This window comes from Pteronotus mesoamericanus, unplaced genomic scaffold (assembly GCF_021234165.1).
Source record: "Pteronotus mesoamericanus isolate MK-2021 breed Mesoamerican mustached bat unplaced genomic scaffold, CSHL_Meso_final contig_73, whole genome shotgun sequence".
NCBI classification, from domain to species: domain Eukaryota; kingdom Metazoa; phylum Chordata; class Mammalia; order Chiroptera; family Mormoopidae; genus Pteronotus; species Pteronotus mesoamericanus.
In genome coordinates this window covers 14,581,170-14,595,132 of record NW_026555245.1, presented here as the reverse complement: position 1 = coordinate 14,595,132, position 13,963 = coordinate 14,581,170, and positions in this window count along the sequence as shown.

The window sequence follows — 13,963 nt, the reverse complement described above, 5'->3', positions numbered from 1 at the left end:
GGGAAACAGCCTAATTAGTTCAATTCAGGTATAAATACATACATACATACATACATTTATACATTAAATGGGAATCTATTATGAAGCAACCACTGTCCTAGATCCTAGGACTTGGAAGTAAATAAAGTGCAGTTAGGGGTAGGAAAATCAACAATACCAGTAGAAGTGGTACCTTCCATGGGAGAAGTATGCATAGGACCCCACTGAAGCACAGAACATCAGCACCCAATCAAGCCCAGAGGGTCAGAGGAGGCTTCCCAGAGTGGGCAATACTTGGGCTGAATCTAAAAGTTAGAGAGGATGTGAACAGCAGAGTCTTAGAATCAGAGGAAAAGCAAAAGGTACCAAATCAGCTAAAACCAGACCATGCTGGAAGAGTCTTCTAATATTATAAACAAGAATAAAGTACTTATTTTTAAAGAAACACAATTTTTAAATAAAGGAATAAGTATAGATTATTAGGCATGAACAAAAAAATACATATGAAACTTAATATAATCTGGAGTGAGTACAAACACTAAGCCTGACATCAAAGGAATAAACTATTTAGTTTGAACCACATGTAATTGCTAGAGTTTTTAACCATGTTTGATGAACAGAAACGGCAATGGCGTGTGGCTCAACCAGATATAAAGGACTAAATGGACAGATTTGACCAGAAATAAGAACCTGGAACATGTGACAAAGCGTTAATGATTGCACATTAACATATGCATATGAAACATACATATAACAATCTTACCTATCAATAAGAAAAGCCAAGCTTCAAAAGAAAAACAGGTAAGAGACATGAAGAAGAAACGCACAAATGATATGGTAATGGTCAACAAGTATAACAAAAATTTTCATCTCAATGATAGTAAAAGAAAATAATGAGCATAAATGGTCATAGGGTGGGGTTTTTTTTGTGTGTGTGCCTAAGCAGGATAAGTTTTGGTTAAAACAAGCTAAAGCAATAAGATACTCATTTTTATTCATCAGATTGTCAAAGATTACGTTTATTTCTCAAGTTCTCTATTAACCAAAACTTATCCTGCTTAGGCACACACAAAAAAAAACCCCACCCTATGACCATTTATGCTCATTATTTTCTTCAAGTCAGGTTGCTGTAGATTACCCCATACTGGAAATGAAAGTAACTTAATTTTTTTGACAGATTGTCCTTTACAGCAAATATTTCCTTTGGCCCAGCTACTAAGCCCAAAATGTTCAGAAAGGCAGAGGAGGGCAACCCCTTCCTGTGAAAGTATCAACAGCTGGAGTGATATCCACTGGGTAAAAAATATACTATGAGAAAAAAAAATATGGATAGTTACACAACAGAGCTCAAAGCTATGTTGGCTTACTGAGAGGTTTGCCAAGACAATAGATGGTGTAGTTAAATATTTGCTTATCTGGCACTTTCAAAAAATAAAGTATTTTTAAAAGAGAAACTAGATGTAGGCCAAATATAAAAACTTTTTTTATCTAAATGGGAAAAGTTGAAATAATATATTTTTACCCAGCATGTGTGTTGGTGACAAGGGTCTCAGAAGAGAAGGCATTGAGGAGGCCTGGTATGACATGGGGAACTGATAGGGATTCTATGGCATCCTAAGAAGAACGATGATGGGTGCACCTGGAAGTGTTAGCCCCCTGGATGCACAGAGAACAATGTCTGAAAAAGGAGCCGAAATGGTGGGACTCAGCGTAGAGAGGGGCAGATGATTTGGAGAGCGATGCGGATTCATGCTTTGTCAACATCCAGCATGAACAGAAATGACCCCCAGGTTCTTGAGAGAGAATATGTGGGGAAAAATTAAATAATGATTTTAATGAAAAATTGAATACAAAATTTAAAGTTAAATAAGGTTTTAACATAAAGTTTGCTGTAAGAAACACATTCAGGCCACCCAGTGTTCCAGTTCAAACTCAACGTCACGAAAGCCTTTGCAAAGGTCATTAAAGGTGCGGGATTTTGTTACCCTTTTGTTTCCTTTGGCTAAGGGTCTTTGCACATGGTGTTCTTACTGCTTAAAATGCAACCCTCCCCTCACATAAATATTTACATACACAAATACACATAAAAAGGCTGATTCCTTCTTCCGACTTCAGCTTAAATGGTACATAATCAAGGAGGAATTCCCTGAATACCATGTCATGTCTAAAGTAATTTCCCTTATTGTTCTCTATTTCAACATCCTGTTTGCTTTCTTCATGACACTTACCGGATTCACCTGAGTGTTTATGTGTTTTTTGCATGTTCTTTCCCCTATCTAGGCAACAAGCTCCTTGCAGGCAAGGACCTTGTCTGTATCATTCATCACTGTGTGTCCAGCACCTGGCACAGTGCCTGACATATAATACATCCTCCATAATATTTGTTGAAATGACCATTGAATGCACTGAAGCAAGAGGCACTGCCACAGTCAAAATCAGGACTTCCAAAGTGAAAGTGAGAGGTATATTGATGTGACAAAAACCTATCCTGGCTCATTGTAACCGCGAAAGCTTAACCTTCAAATATGGAAGATGCCAAGAAGGCAGTAGCAATTCAGAGCACAAGGGGCAGAAGAGAGGCAAACTTCAATAGAGACAATGATCCAACTGGAATGAGTGTTAAAAAAAGAGCGTGTAAGCACCTGAGACGCATAAGGATCAGGGAAACTTGGGTCGCCTAGCCTCCAAAACACTCAACTCCATCTACATGCCACCTGTTTTATTTTTACTTTCTGTAATAAAGCTCCACAGAAAAGCATTTTGCCCATTGCATCTGGTTTGTAGTATGCACTCAATAAATATTTAATGATTAAACGAATTCTGTTAGTAGGGGTTTGGAAAAAATATGTTATAATTATCACTGTGATTGTTATCCATATCTCATTGTTCTTTCCTAAACTAGAGAAGTGTGCTCTTCCTTTTGTTTTAGAATTTGCTGGATCCCTGAGCCATCTTGTTATTTCCTACTAAAGTCATAAAAAGGAAAGAAGAAAGCCACATTCACGTGCACGTGCATATTCACAACAGTGAGGTACATATAAATGTGAAAATAATAATTACATAAAGGTTCACTCACTCCAAGTAACTGAGACTGGTATTATTTTTAAAAAGAAAGGTATGCCAAAGCACTACAAAGTCTGTGTGTATTTATGTTTGAAACTTGAAGTGGAGTTGTGATATTTAGAAATCTGTTGTTTGGAAACATCTGTTAGTACCATCTGTATGGAATTCAAACTCAAAGTGAGCAGCATGCTCTTTCTTGTTTGAGGCCCAGCCGCTGAAGAAGCTAAAATCATTGGATTGGTGTTTTCACTTTAAAAAATATTGCTATCCCTGCCCACTATCCCCTGTGAAGCAACTGATTTCCTTATTTTTGGAATATAATCAAACTGCGGCTGATGTGACCAGATCCCTTTAAGTCATTATCAGGTGTTCTTATTTAGGCAGCTGTGTGTGTGTGTGTGTGTGTGTGTGCATGCGCGCATGCATCATGCTACAGCACTGTAAGCTACTCTCAACGTGTGAGAATGTTTGTCTTGTACCCCCACGGGTACTGCCATCGGTAGCTCTCCCATCTCACTCACCATTCTTTTTCAGTCTTTCGGGCCACCTGTGTTCTTCTCCAGTGTTCCCCAAACTCCCACATTCAGACCCTCCCTTTATACCTATAATTTGGGGGGACAGGAATTGCATCTACTCCCATATTTTCAATGACCATCAGTATTCAAAAACTGGGAGAGATTCCAAGCTGGGTGTGTTTTCAAAGGCACCATCATCCATGTGCACATAGTTATCTGTCTTCTGATGTTTGTGTTTTATAATTGTATTTGTACTCTTCATTTTTAATGTATGGATCTGTCACATGCTCAGTCACCAGTGGGGCTCCTCCAAGCCTTCTGATAGGGACACAATATATCAGGACCCAGACTGCCAAGATGTGAACTTTGGGTTCTGCCACTTGCCCTCTGAAAGACCCTGGATGGCTCTTGGGAATTTGCTGAATGTTTGTGGCCCTCCGCTTTCTCACCTGTAGTGTCAGCCTCAATGGGTTCTTGTAAGGACAGAGGAAAATGAAACATGAGAAGCGTAAGCATTGTAATGATATATGGACAAATGTCTGATATGTTATAAAACCAAACAAAAAACTATTATTACCTTAAATTTAAATTAAAAAATTATCTTTGCAAAAATAAAGTAAACATATTTCTTTATAAAGGCTTGTGATTCAGGTTAAGAGTCCAGTGCTTTTAATATTTCAGGTAGCTTACCTCAATGTTTGTGAAGATCGAAAGTTCATTTTAAATTTTCTTTAAAAATCAGCCATGCTTATGTGTGAGGGAAACATGGAGAACACAGCTCTTTACCAATTAATGTCAGAGGAGACTAGACCTGATGGTCTTATAAGTTCTCTTGACTTTTTTTTCTCTCCAAATCTGATTCTAATGGGTTCTTTGCTGTTATATCATTTAATGGTTCTTTTGAGTGGTAACATTACACATTTCTGATGACAAAAAAAAAGAAAAACACATTATATGTTAAAACCTATTCAAAATTAAACTATTTTTAAAAAGAAAACATCTATAAGTTATTATTTAGATTTTTAGCATAGAAAACTCTGTTACTTAAGTAACTTAGAACACTAATTTTTTTAAAAAGCTTATAAATGAGCATAAAACTATATCCCCTTTAATTTAAGGAGACAGTGAAATAGTCATTGCTTATTTTGTTTCAAAGGCTGACTTTTTAGTGCCCTAGTTTTGAGGGGAAAGTGTCTTCCAGTTAATATTTTTGTAATTCAATATTGAATCAAACTTATTCTACTTGGCAGGTTCTGTCTCCCACTCTGCAGACCTGTAGGCCAATTTGCAAAATCTAACCCTTCTAATTATGAGACTCATCTATTTCTATAGCCACCAATAAATAAGTAAAACTGAACATGCTAATCACTTAAATACTCTGTGTAGGGTAATGAGGGCAAAGTAATTACTAACCTTTACTGACTTTGTACTTTATCATACTCAATTAAGATTTCATAGGTTAAAAACTGAAGTGCTATATACATGACTTAGTATAAACAGTTCTGAACTCAGCTGGGGATTAAAACACTAGTCATCCTGAAAAATGCTATAAAAGCTAGATTAACTACTCCTAAGAAAGGAAGAATAGCAAATTAAGTCTGAATTTTGTATTCAAGACTAAAAAGCTGAAATTCTGAATTCCTATTTTAAAAATATAGTCTCCATAAAATTACTTTTATTTAAAAACAGCAAACAAAAACCCAGTAAACCCAGGGGTGGACCTACCATGAAATTCATGAAAAAGCACTCTACTTGTTTTTGCACATTTGCAGGTTTTTACAAAACTTAAGATATTTAGCATTCTTTTTCTAAAAGGAGGTCCTCAAATTATGTAAGTTTTAGGCCCCAGTAAACCTCCACCCAATTCTGCTGGGGTATGCATGATTCGCCTGAGTGTTAGAAACAGTTCAATTATTCCAGACTTGCTGTTCAAATTACCTGCATACTTCCCATGGCCCACGAGAGGGCCCTAGCTACATTATGTAAAGAGATGCTCCGGGCCTCTTTTTCTTCCAGTTCCTTTTTGTGTGACCAGACAAGCAAGTAAACCCTGAGCAAACAGCTCTCATAGTTGAAAAGCTGTCCCTTAGCTCCAAATTGAAAATGACTGCCATCAGCAGACTGGTGTGGCAGAAATGCCTTGCTCTGCTCCACTGCTGCCAACCCCTCACTTGGCAAACTTGAGAGGAAAGAAAACCACAGCATGCCCTTAACATTTAACAAAGTTAAATGAAAGATAATTTCATCCGAGGGATACTTAGTCAAAATCAAATAATGCCTAAGCTGTTTGGTCCAAGCCACACAAGTGCCCGGACATCACATAAGGCTTTCTTTGCTGAGAACAAGTGCCAGCACCACCAGTTTCTACACAGGTTCTGCTTGTTCCTGCTGCTTTCTGTAGCCTAACTTCCCAGCAGGGGTTTGTACCAAATTCCAAAATCAAGCCTCTCAGAGAACTGCCACCTAGACTCCCTTTGACAACCACCCTGCAGGAGCAAATTAATCTATTATGTCCATAATTTCAAAACAGTAGCATACCCATCTTTCAAAAGCAGATTTATAATGCAACAGCAAAAAATTACTTATACTTGCTTATAGTTTTTCTCCAAATCCTTATCCCTTCCAATGCTTATATCCTCCAATGCAAAAAGCCATGTGACTTTGAGAAAAGAGAAGGTCTGTGTCAACAAATGTGGAGACATATGAGCCATGAGATAAGGGTCCCACATCTATGAGAAGGATATAAGGTTTAACTATGTCCCCTAAGATCACAAGAATTCCCTTTCAGAGGCCTCTCGGAGGGGGGTAGGCAAGTGTGGTAACCATGGCAATTCTGTAATGAAATTCTGGGTCATCAGATCGGGAATAGTCGTTTCATAGCTTCCCAATCAACTTGTTGATAAATCATAATTAACAGTTTGGGGAACTCATATTAGACAATAGTGATTCAAATTAAGCTAAACCAAGGGAGGGCATGTAATTTATTCAGATTTGCAATCTGTTTATTGCAAGAAGCCAAAATCTTGCTGTGATCTGCCCTTCATGTGCAAAGCTCACTTTGCAGAATCTGTCTTCCAGAGAGGGAAAAATCTCTTCCCAGAGAATCCAGCTCATTAATACCATTATTCTTTAATGTCTCTATTCTTTAATACCTCATTAAACAAACTAGCTTTTTTGGTCACTTGATCCCCAAGGAGTTACCATGAGTGCAGAAGGCTGGGATAGAAAGAGACATTCGCTGGCATCAATAGCTTACATAAAAGGAATAGCAAAGAGTTTAAAGGGGAAGAGACAAAATGAAGAGGTCAATATGGTAAATGCTATTCAATTCCAAGTGGAATGTTGTTGATAAAAATCCATATTGAATAACCTAGCCCTGGTGTGCTTCTCAGATTTCATCTAGTACCACTCCATGCCTTTTTTGTTATGTTTCAGTTACATTGGCCTTCTTCCTGTTTTTCAACACACCAGCCTCTTTCCCATACCTAATTGTTCTCTCACGTGCTCACATGCTTAGTTTCTCTTCATTTCTTAATTCAAAGCTCAGATGACACCTCTCACAGACGCCCTCCCTGGCCCCCGTTGCCAAACCAGTCCTTCCCATATCACATCTCTTATGACTCCAGAGAACTTACAACTATTTAAAATCCTTCTTAATTTACTTGTTTATTTTCCTGCCGATGTAAATTCCATGAGAACAAGGGCTTGTGTCCCTTTTTCACTAATATGCATGCATAGGCCAGAGCCAAAAACCTTTCTATCAGGTGCCTTTTGGTAGGTGTTCAATGAATACTTGTTAAATGAATGAATGAGAGATAAGCTTATTCTCAAAAACAGTATTATTTTTAATAATTAACATTAGAAAACTATATTAAGATACCCATCCTTTGGGGATTTGCCATCTAATTTGGGAAGTATATTATATAAGAAAAACATTACCTGGATGTATTGTACAAATGCCAAGAGGAAGAATTATAGGTGTTCAGGGAAGAAGCAATGACTTGTCTTTCCTTCCTGAGTCTCAGGGATATTGGAATACACGTCGATGTACTTTAGTGGCTGCATATCAAACAGATTTTTACGCTGGTAATCACTATAGGGTTGACACACAAATTCCACTTTATGTGAGGTACAGAAAAAAACAGTAACCTGGGTACAAAATTCTGCATGTGCTCTTGGTAATAGATAAGATTTTTTTAATAAATGCTGAGCAATTTCAAAAAAAGGTAGAAACACAACACTTGTAGGTCCTCACTTGGGCGGGTAGGGGGAGGGCCTTCAAAATTCAGCTGCTAGACTTAAATACACAAAAAGGCTAAAATCTCTAAATCATAGAATATGTTGTCATTTACTCAGAAAAATAAGACCTGAGCTATTAGTACCTGATTCTAGACATGCACTATGTAGCTGGGTGCATATGCTCTTTTATTTCTCACAGCGGCTATATGAGACAGATAAAACTATTATTTTCATTAAACCCATTGTGTAAATGAGTAAAGAAGCAAGGTACCCAATGTCACATACATAACAAGAGCTAAGATTTGAACTCTAGAACTTCAGGCAAGGTCACATTTCTGAGAATTCCTCTGCCTCTTTGCTCAGCTATTTACATACACTGCCAAAGACAGGTAGCCATGGCCCTGAACTTAAAGTTCCTGACAGAAAACCTGCATCAACTGTCTCTCTTCTGTGACTGAGTCCAATCCTAAATGTTTGTGGAGGTGGCTTATTCTTTGTTGCCAGAAAACTTTAGAATATTTGCTGCCTTCTCAAAGTAAAAGGTTTCTCCCCATTATCCCTTGCTATAAATTCCTGATATTTCATTTAAACTGTGACATTTAAAAAAAGATACCTTGAAGAATAGCATGAGAACTTATGAATATATAATGTGGCTTTACAGTATATGTAGTTTTCTGTATGTAGTACTAAAGTTGGTTATTAGCAAAGTTAGTTTACTGACATTATTTTTCCTTAGCATTAAATTTTTTCATGAACATTTGTGTACACATAGACACATGTATACATGTGTGTATATGTGTACATACAAACACATAGACAAACACAAACAAAAATAAGACACATCTGAATATAGCAGAATGTTCTCTAATGAAAAATATGCACATTTGGTTTCCAATAGTATGGCAGATTAGTTTTAAATAAACAGACACAGAAACTCTGTGACAGAGAAGATCTAAAAATGATGAATTTTAAAAGCAATTTTAATGCAGGGCTGAGCTGGTGGAGAAATGAAGAGAATTCCTTGAAGGATAGAAATGACAAAAAAAAAAAAAAGGATGAATCCAGAGGTAAACAACACTGAAGCCAGTGTTTGCCAATGGAGTATCAGCCAATCCAGTTACCCAGACCCAGATTCTTGAAGGTTGTATGACCACAAGACAGGAGGAAAAAAACCTTACAGCTCAAGTTGGCAGAAGATCACACAGAAGACCTGCATACATGGAAGCTGGAATTTCTCAAATGTTTGAGCTAGAAAAACGAAACCTCCTGCAGAGGTTGGCAGTGGGCATCAGGCCTTTGGGAGAAAAATTTTCGCCTGAGACTTGCTAACCCCAAGTCCAGTTGTATTTTGGGAGTTCACCGTAAGTGGCTCAAAAATTCCTAATGTACACATTTATTTTAAAGAGGTAATGAACAGGTAGTGTATCTAGCACCACACACAAAGCAAACTCAAATCCTCTCTGTAGAACCTGTAATAGAAATCAGAACCTTAATGAATGAGCTTGACAGGAGATTAAACACAACTGAAAAAAAAATTGTGAACTTTAAAGATAGATCTGAGTAAATTAATGTAGCAATGAGAGGCAAAATATAAAAGAGTCTAAAAAGGCTCAAGAACAGAATGAGAAAGGGCAACACCAGTCTGTTCAAAGTTCAAAAAAGAGAGGAAAGACAAAATGGGCAGAGGCAACATCTGACGAAATAAAGACTCTGATTTATACAATTTAGAAGCTCAAAATATCCCATAAAGAGAAATCCATACTTAAATATATCATGGTGAAATTTCAGAATATACTCTCCAAAAAAAGACATTGAAAATAGCAAAAAAACCCCAAAAACCAAAAAAAAAAAACCTCTATAAATAAGAGACAACTAAGTTGAATGATAATTTTTATCTGCAATAGTAGAAACTAGTAGTTGAAATAATAATTTCAAAATATGAGAGGAAAAAAGTCAACCAGAATTATTATCCAGTGGCATGAGGAAAGAACAAATATACAGCAGAAGTAAGGCCTGCTTGAGTGTGGTTGGTAGGGTAATAATATAGTGTAATAATTTATAGTTTTAAATTGAATATTTCACTTAAAATTTCATATGGTGTGCTTGAGTGTGATACTGTTATGTTACAGAATTACAAGCTTATGATTTTGTAATAAAATATATTGTAATAAAAAAGGGGTGTTATATGTGCCAGACCATGTATTTTTAGATCAATCAATAGAAACAGAGTTTAGAATTATGAGACTATCTCTAAAGGCCCTTCTAAAGGGTATATGTTAGAGAAAAGAAAATATCTAAAAATGAATACATAAGATTTAAGAAGTAATGAACAAGGGAAATTTGTGAAACTGTATAAAATAAGAATACTAATACATGCTTATTTCTAGACAAAAGAATCAAGATACAGATAAAATCTGGGACAACTATTCAAGTCAGGAAGAAAATAATGCAAGTTAAATCACTGTAAAATACATTTGGGAAAATGTTAAAATATAGGTTAGCATTGGACTTTGCTAAGTTAAATATTCATTTTTTTCCTCATTTCATTATTCTCCTCCATAAAAAATATATATGAATTTATATATATGAAATTAGAATTTTTATGTATGCTATGTCTATTCTAAAACACTAATGAAATGAGGAACATTTGCAAACAGGCAAATAAAAAAGAAGAAACAAAATAGAAAACACAAATAATAATTAGAAACAAAGAAAAATATACTGAAAATATTAAATGTAAATGGACTAAACTCTCCAATTAAAAAGATCATCAGATTTGATTTAAAAAAATCCAAATATATGCTGTTTGAAAAGAAACAAAAAAAAAAATAAAGGTAGTAAAAATTATGTTAGTTAAATACTACCTGAACCAAAGTAAGATAATGTATGATTACTAATCAAAATAAACTCTAAAGCAAAAATCATAACAGAGATAAAATTTGTCATCTATTGATAAATTATTTAGTTTTCTAAGAATATATTAACAATTCCAAACTTCTATGCCCCTAATAAGGTAAACTCAAAAATACATTAAGGAAAAATTAATACAATACAAGGAAAAATATGCCATCCAATAGAGGTTCTGATATGCACTGCTCAATAATTTATATTATAAAACAATAAAAAACAAAATTGGTAAAAATAGCAAAGATTTGAATAGCATAATCATGAGCTTGATCTGATGGACAAATAGAATTCTGCAATCAATCACTGAAGAATATATATTCTTCTCAAGTTAACATGGGGCATTTAGGAAAACTGATTACCATTTAGAAAATAAAGCAAATCTTACCATATTTCAGAAAATCAGTGTCATATGGATCATGTTCTCTTACTACAAACAAGTTTGAAACAAATAATTAAAGAGATAAAAAGAGGCATATGACAAGAAGAGCAGGTAGAAAAAGGAGGAGGAAGATATAAAACAGAAATTTAAAAATTTCATTTCTAATAACATATGTGTAAAATAAAGCATAATGAAAATAAAGAAGAAATGTTTAAAATTCAAAGAATAACTAAAATATTTCAAAACTTGTAAAGTATGCTTAGAAAAATATAAAATGCATACACATAGATTCATACATGTCTAAAATTGGCTAAGAAATCAATTTAAGAAGATGAAAAATAGAATTAATTTTTTAAAAGTCAGCAGTAGAAAGCAATATAATAAAAGCTAATATAGAAGACAAAACAAAGAAATGGAAGTAGAAAACAGATACAATAGAGAAGATTAGTGAAGTCAAAATCCTTGTTTTTAATGGTTAATAAAAATGAGTGCTATAAAAAAGATTGGATTTTTAAAAATAAAGGCACAAATAAATATTAGGAATAAAAGTACAGTTTAAGAGAATATTAGAAACAATGAAATACAATTAAATATAAAAACAAAAAGGACAAAGTCTTAGAAATGTATAAATGATTAACATTAACTCTAGATAGAATATTTGAATAATCCTATTAACATTTTTAAAATAAGTAAGTTTTTAAATTTTTTTTTCAAGAAAACATCATACCTAGAGCATTTTATCAGCAATTTCTACAACTCCTCAAGAAACCAATAACCTCAATATATTACTGTTACTCTTAGGAAATTGAAATGATGGAAACAACCTTCAATAATTTTATAAATCTAATCTTTGACACTAAAACCAGACAAGCAGAGAGCAGGAAAGAAAAATACCAGACCAATCCTTATTTTAAAAATACATACAAAAACAATCAACTAAAATAGCATGACTAACAGCAATGCACAAAAGAAACTAAATGCATTATGACCACATTGTGTTTATATCAAGAATGTAAAGTTGGTTGGACATTAGAAATCAGAAATGTAATTCATCATATTAACAGTTCAAATGGGGACAATCTACACATTTACCTCAATTTATTTAGTAAAAATATTCTATAAATTTCAGCAACCCTTCATATTAAAACCCTTTTTAAAAATTAGAAATCAAAGATTCTTTTTATCAGAAAAGTTATGTACAATAAAAAGAGCAAAATCTTATTCAATGGTAAAATGTTAAAATCGTTCTCTTTGAATTTACACCAAAAAATGCCAACTGTTACTCTAGTCAACATTTGATGTTTTTTAATCAGTGTAATAAGTCAAGAAAAAAAATAACATACAAAAGGTTTGTAAATGAAGAAATAAAGCATCTATTATTCATCAGTAACATTATTATATATATAGAAAACTGAAGCATTTCCAAATTATTAGAATAAAATGTATTACTTTTCAAAAGAACCATTTAGAATATACAATTTTTGAAAATATAGTACAGTTCAAAAAATTAAGGAACCTAGAAACAATTCTAACATAAAGATATGCAAACATTTATGTGGAAAGTATAACATTTTATTAAAAGACAATAAAGTATATCTAAATAAATGGAAAGAAATGTTTGTGATTAGACATACCCAATACAGTAAAGGTATCAATCCCCTCCCCCAAATTGATCTATACTCTCAATGCAGCTCTAATAAAAATCCCAGTGGGATGTTTCATAGGGCTTGACAGAATTAGTCTAAATATTTTCATGTAAGAATAAAGGATCAAAAAATGATATAAAAATTGCCCTATCAGTTATTAAGACTTATTATAAAGCTATAATTTTAAAACTATGGTATTGTGCCAGGAATAGATAAAAAAAGCCAATGAAACGAGTGAGCGTTCAGAAACAGACTCATGTGTATGTGGAGACTTGATATATGATAGAGCTGGTATTTCACACCTGTGGGAAATACATTTTTCAATGAATTATGCTGCAATAATTATACATTCACATAGAAGATAATATAAAATTGATTCCTTCCTTGGAATATATTTAAAAATCTATTCAAGGACTTTAATGTAAGGAATTAAATATTAAGGTTGTTTTTTTTTTTTTAATATAGGAAAACATCTTTAAGACATCCAGATGGGGGTTTTAGGTACCAATTTAAAAGAAATAAAAATATTGATAAATTCAACTGTATTAACACATAAATATTCTGTTTATCAAAAGGAATCATGAAATGACAAAAATATGGGAATGCCAAATAAATAGGTATTTGAAAAGATACTCTGTCCCTTTAGTAAACAATGAAATTGAAATTAAAATCTCATGGAGATAACATTTCATACCTACCAGGCTGGCAAAACTTGAAATCTTGACAATGTTAAGGAGGCTATAAAGCCCCACAAATTTTCATGTGTCGCTGGAGGGAAGTGTAATTTGAAATGATTACATTTTAAAACAAGCTAGCATTTCATAGTAGAGTTGAATATGAGACTATACTGTGACTGAGTAATACAAATTCTAGGTATACACGTAAACCCTACAAAAATATTTGCACATGTGTACTAGCAGGCATACTAGATTGTCCACAACAACACTGTTCATAATAGCAAAAGAGTATAAACAGTTCAAAAATCAATCAACAAGATGATGAAGAGATGAAATATAATTTATTCACATAATGGAATTCAGTACTGATGTGAGCATCACTGAAATACAGTTACACTCATTGACATGGGTGAATCTCAAGCTCTTAAAGTAAAAAAGCAAGTCACTGAACAATCTATACAGTATGATTCCATTTGTATAAGATGAACAAAAAATAGGCAAAACTAAACATATTGTTCAGGGATATAAAGAAAATCATGGGAATCATCTAAGTGGAGA